This window comes from Rhinopithecus roxellana, chromosome 4 (assembly GCF_007565055.1).
Source record: "Rhinopithecus roxellana isolate Shanxi Qingling chromosome 4, ASM756505v1, whole genome shotgun sequence".
In the NCBI taxonomy this organism is placed as follows: Eukaryota; Metazoa; Chordata; class Mammalia; order Primates; family Cercopithecidae; genus Rhinopithecus; species Rhinopithecus roxellana.
Genome location: NC_044552.1, coordinates 142,113,968 through 142,119,967, shown reverse-complemented (window position 1 = coordinate 142,119,967; position 6,000 = coordinate 142,113,968).

Sequence of the window (6,000 nt, the reverse complement as noted above, 5' to 3'; positions counted from 1 at the left end):
TTGGAAAACACTCTTCAGGAAATCATCCAGGAGAACTTCCCCAACCTAGTAGGGCAGGCCAACATTCAAATTCAGGAAATACAGAGAACAGCCACAAAGATACTCCTCCAGAAGAGCAACTCCAAGACACATAATTGCCAGATTCACCAAAGTTGAAATGAAGGAAAAAATCTTAAGGGCAGCCAGAGAGAAAGGTCGGGTTACCCACAAAGGGAAGCCCATCAGACTAACAGCAGATCTCTCGGCAGAAACTCTACAAGCCAGAAGAGAGTGGGGGCCAATATTCAACGTTCTTAAAGAAAAGAATTTTAAACCCAGAATTTCATATCCAGCCAAACTAAGTTTCATAAGTGAAGGAGAAATAAAATCCTTTACAGATAAGCAAATGCTTAGAGATTTTGTCACCACCAGGCCTGCCTTACAAGAGACCCTGAAGGAAGCCCTAAACATGGAAAGGAACAACCGGTACCAGCCATTGCAAAAACATGCCAAAATGTAAAGACCATCGAGGCTAGGAAGAAACTGCATCAACTAACGAGCAAAATAACCAGTTAATATCATAATGGCAGGATCAAGTTCACACATAACAATATTAACCTTAAATGTTAATGGACTAAATGCTCCAATTAAAAGACACAGACTGGCAAACTGGATAAAGAGTCAAGACCCATCAGTCTGCTGTATTCAGGAGACCCATCTCACATGCAGAGACATACATAGGCTCAAAATAAAGGGATGGAGGAAGATCTACCAAGCAAATGGAGAACAAAAAAAAGCAGGGGTTGCAATCCTTGTCTCTGATAAAACAGACTTTAAACCATCAAAGATCAAAAGAGACAAAGAAGGCCATTACATAATGGTAAAGGGATCAATTCAACAGGAAGAGCTAACTCTCCTAAATATATATGCACCCAATACAGGAGCACCCAGATTCATAAAGCAAGTCCTTAGGGACTTACAAAGAGACTTAGACTCCCATACAATAATAATGGGAGACTTCAACACTCCGCTGTCAACATTAGACAGATCAACGAGACAGAAAGTTAACAAGGATATCCAGGAATTGAACTCATCTCTGCACCAAGCGGACCTAATAGACATCTATAGAACTCTCCACCCCAAATCAACAGAATATACATTCTTCTCAGCACCACATCGCACTTATTCCAAAATTGACCACATAATTGGAAGTAAAGCACTCCTCAGCAAATGTAAAAGAACAGAAATTATAACAAACTGTCTCTCAGACCACAGTGCAATCAAACTAGAACTCAGGACTAAGAAACTCAATCAAAACCGCTCCACTACATGGAAACTGAACAACCTGCTCCTAAATGACTACTGGGTACATAACGAAATGAAAGCGGAAATAAAGATGTTCTTTGAAACCAATGAGAACAAAGATACAACATACCAGAATCTCTGGGACACATTTAAAGCAGTGTGTAGAGGGAAATTTATAGCACTAAATGCCCACAAGAGAAAGCAGGAAAGATCTAAAATTGACACTCTAACATCACAATTAAAAGAACTAGAGAGGCAAGAGCAAACACATTCAAAAGCTAGCAGAAGGCAAGAAATAACTAAGATCAGAGCCGAACTGAAGGAGATAGAGACACAAAAAACCCTCCAAAAAATCAATGAATCCAGGAGTTGGTTTTTTGAAAAGATCAACAAAATTGACAGACCGCTAGCAAGGCTAATAAAGAAGAAAAGAGAGAGGAATCAAATAGATGCAATAAAAAATGATAAAGGGGATATCACCACTGACCCCACAGAAATACAAACTACCATCAGAGAATACTATAAACGCCTCTACGCAAATCAACTAGAAAATCTAGAAGAAATGGATAATTTCCTGGACACTTACACTCTCCCAAGGCTAAACCAGGAAGAAGTTGAATCCCTGAATAGACCAATAGCAGGCTCTGAAATTGAGGCAACAATTAATAGCCTACCCACCAAAAAAAGTCCAGGACCAGATGGATTCACAGCTGAATTCTACCAGAGGTACAAGGAGGAGCTGGTACCATTCCTTCTGAAACTATTCCAATCAATAGAAAAAGAGGGAATCCTCCCTAACTCATTTTATGAGGCCAACATCATCCTGATACCAAAGCCTGGCAGAGACACAACAAAAAAAGAGAATTTTAGACCAATATCCCTGATGAACATCGATGCAAAAATCCTCAATAAAATACTGGCAAACCGGATTCAGCAGCACATCAAAAAGCTTATCCACCATGATCAAGTGGGCTTCATCCCTGGGATGCAAGGCTGGTTCAACATTCGCAAATCAATAAACGTAATCCAGCATATAAACAGAACCAAAGACAAGAACCACATGATTGTCTCAATAGATGCAGAAAAGGCTTTTGACAAAATTCAACAGCCCTTCATGCTAAAAACGCTCAATAAATTCGGTATTGATGGAACGTATCTCAAAATAATAAGAGCCATTTATGACAAACCCACAGCTAATATCATACTGAATGGGCAAAAACTGGAAAAATTCCCTTTGAAAACTGGCACAAGACAGGGATGCCCTCTCTCACCACTCCTATTCAACATAGTGTTGGAAGTTCTGGCTAGGGCAATCAGGCAAGAGAAAGAAATCAAGGGTATCCAGTTAGGAAAAGAAGAAGTCAAATTGTCCCTGTTTGCAGATGACATGATTGTATATTTAGAAAACCCCATCGTCTCAGCCCAAAATCTCCTTAAGCTGATAAGCAACTTCAGCAAAGTCTCAGGATACAAAATTAATGTGAAAAAATCACAAGCATTCTTATACACCAGTAACAGACAAGCAGAGAGCCAAATCAGGAATGAACTTCCATTCACAATTGCTTCAAAGAGAATAAAATACCTAGGAATCCATCTTACAAGGGATGTCAAGGACCTCTTCAAGGAGAACTACAAACCACTGCTCAGTGAAATCAAAGAGGACACAAACAAATGGAAGAACATACCATGCTCATGGATAGGAAGAATCAATATCGTGAAAATGGCCATACTCCCCAAGGTTATTTATAGATTCAATGCCATCCCCATCAAGCTACCAATGAGTTTCTTCACAGAATTGGAAAAAACTGCTTTAAAGTTCATATGGAACCAAAAAAGAGCCCGCATTCCCAACACAATCCTAAGTCAAAAGGACAAAGCTGGAGGCGTCACGCTACCTGACTTCAAACTATACTACAAGGCTACAGTAACCAAAACAGCATGGTACTGGTACCAAAACAGAGCTATAGACCAATGGAACAGAACAGAGTCCTCAGAAATAATACCGCACATCTACAGCCATCTGATCTTTGACAAACCTGAGAGAAACAAGAAATGGGGAAAGGATTCCCTATTTAATAAATGGTGCTGGGAAAATTGGCTAGCCATAAGTAGAAAGCTGAAACTGGATCCTTTCCTTACCCCTTATACGAAGATTAATTCAAGATGGATTAGAGACTTAAATGTTAGACCTAATACCATAAAAACCCTAGAAGAAAATCTAGGTAGTACCATTCAGGACATAGGCATGGGCAAGGACTTCATGTCTAAAACACCAAAAGCAACGGCAGCAAAAGCCAAAATTGACAAATGGGATCTAATTAAACTAAAGAGCTTTTGCACAGCAAAAGAAACTACCATCAGAGTGAATAGGCAACCTACAGAATGGGAGAAAATTTTTGCAACCTACTCATCTGACAAAGGGCTAATATCCAGAATCTACAAAGAACTCAAACAAATATATGAGAAAAAAACAAACAACCCCATCAAAAAGTGGGGAAAGGATATGAACAGACATTTCTCAAAAGAAGATATTCATACAGCCAACAGACACATGAAAAAATGCTCATCGTCACTCGCCATCAGAGAAATGCAAATCAAAACCACAATGAGATACCATCTCACACCAGTTAGAATGGCAATCATTAAGAAGTCAGGAAACAACAGGTGTTGGAGAGGATGTGGAGAAATAGGAACACTTTTACACTGTTGGTGGGATTGTAAACTAGTTCAACCATTATGGAAAACAGTATGGCAATTCCTCAAGGATCTAGAACTACATGTACCATATGACCCAGCCATCCCACTACTGGGTATATACCCAAAGGATTATAAATTATTCTACTACAAAGACACATGTACACGTATGTTTATTGCGGCACTATTCACAATAGCAAAGACTTGGAATCAACCCAAATGTCCATCTGTGACAGACTGGATTAAGAAAATGTGGCACATATACACCATGGAATACTATGCAGCCATAAAAAAGGATGAGTTTGCGTCCTTTGTAGGGACATGGATGCAGCTGGAAACCATCATTCTTAGCAAACTATCACAAGAAGAGAAAACCAAACACCGCATGTTCTCACTCATAGGTGGGAACTGAACAATGACATCACTTGGACTCGGGAAGGGGAACATCACGCACTGGGGCCTATCATGGGGAGGGGGGAGGGGGGAGGAGGGAGGGATTGCACTGGGGAGTTATACATGATATAAATGATGAATTGATGGGTGCTGACGAGTTGATGGGTGCAGCACACCAACATGGCATAAGTATACATATGTAACAAACCTGCACGTTATGCACATGTACCCTAGAACTTAAAGTATAATAAAAAAAAAATAAATAAAATAAAAATAAAAAAAAAAAAAATAAATAAAACTATAGGTGTCTATTAAAAATACAGAATCTGGGTGTCTTGGATCTAGACTAAAATGAATTTTACTTTACAATGCAAAGGGACTGTATTCTTTGACTTGCTGAGAGTCCTACTTCTTTTTTGTTTGAACATTACCATAAAGTTTTGCCAACGGTATCAAAGGATTTACTCAAAATGATATCGAGAAAATATCTATATCCGCAGTGTGAATGGAGATTTGCAACTGGTATATGTGTGAACAGCTTGAGATGAGTACAGCACTGCTATCTGAACTGTGACTATTGTTAGGGTTCAGAAAACAATATCCCAAAAGTTTGGTGCTTTGCCATGCTGGAAACTTTGAATTAATGTAGGAAGGCCTGAGATGCTGCCTCAAAACCAGACTTTCTAACCTTCTCTTGTTTTTTCCCTTCACCAAGTACAGGGAGGAACTTTCTCTGGAATTTCCTTATCTGACTAAGAAAACTTCTTTCCAAAAGAAGCACAATTGTCTTAAAATCCCCTCCTTAGGAATTTTATCAAATAACCAGGAAGGACTAACCACCAGAGAAGAGACTAAAAGCCCATCAACATGCAAGATAGACTTTTCATCTATTATTCTTTTTCTTTTTAAAAACTTTAACAGAGTTTAATTGAGCAAAAAGCAATTCATGAATCTGACAGCCCGTGAACTACAATAGTTTCAGAGAAGCTCCAGCAAAGTCATAGGGTGGAAGAAGTTGTATGGAGAGAAAAAGGAAGGTGACATACAGAAGATGGAAATGAGGTAGAGAACCAGCTGGATTGGTTTTAGCTCAGTGTTTGCCTTATTTGAACATGGTTTGAACAGTTGGCCACCCTTGATTGGTCTAAACTTGGTGATTGGCACAAGAGTAGGTTACAGTCTGTTTATGCATCCAGTTATGTTACAGTTCTGGAGAAATCTTTAGGTTGAAATTAAAATATGTGAGGAGGTAGCTTTAGACTAAACTTATTTAATAATTCTCCCCTTTTGGTCATCCTCTCAACTTTGAGGGATAGACAAAAATTTTAGGCATTGATATCACTGTTACCACTGTAAATGTTCTTATTTGGTCTTAAGTCTCACTTGGAAATAGCAGAATGGTGGGTTTTGTGAAGTGGAAACAAGGACTTCAGATTATTATTTTTTAAAAGGGTTAGAATAGAGGGGATCTCTCCCCCCCATATTATAATTTCCTTTTTACCCAACAAAAAGATGTGTCTGTTTTAGGATCTGTTTCCTTAAAGTTTCAGTTCAATACTGTTGTATTTAGCATGCTTTGGTTTGTTCTCATATGTAGAAGCCTCATGCATGAGCTCAGGGAAAAACAAT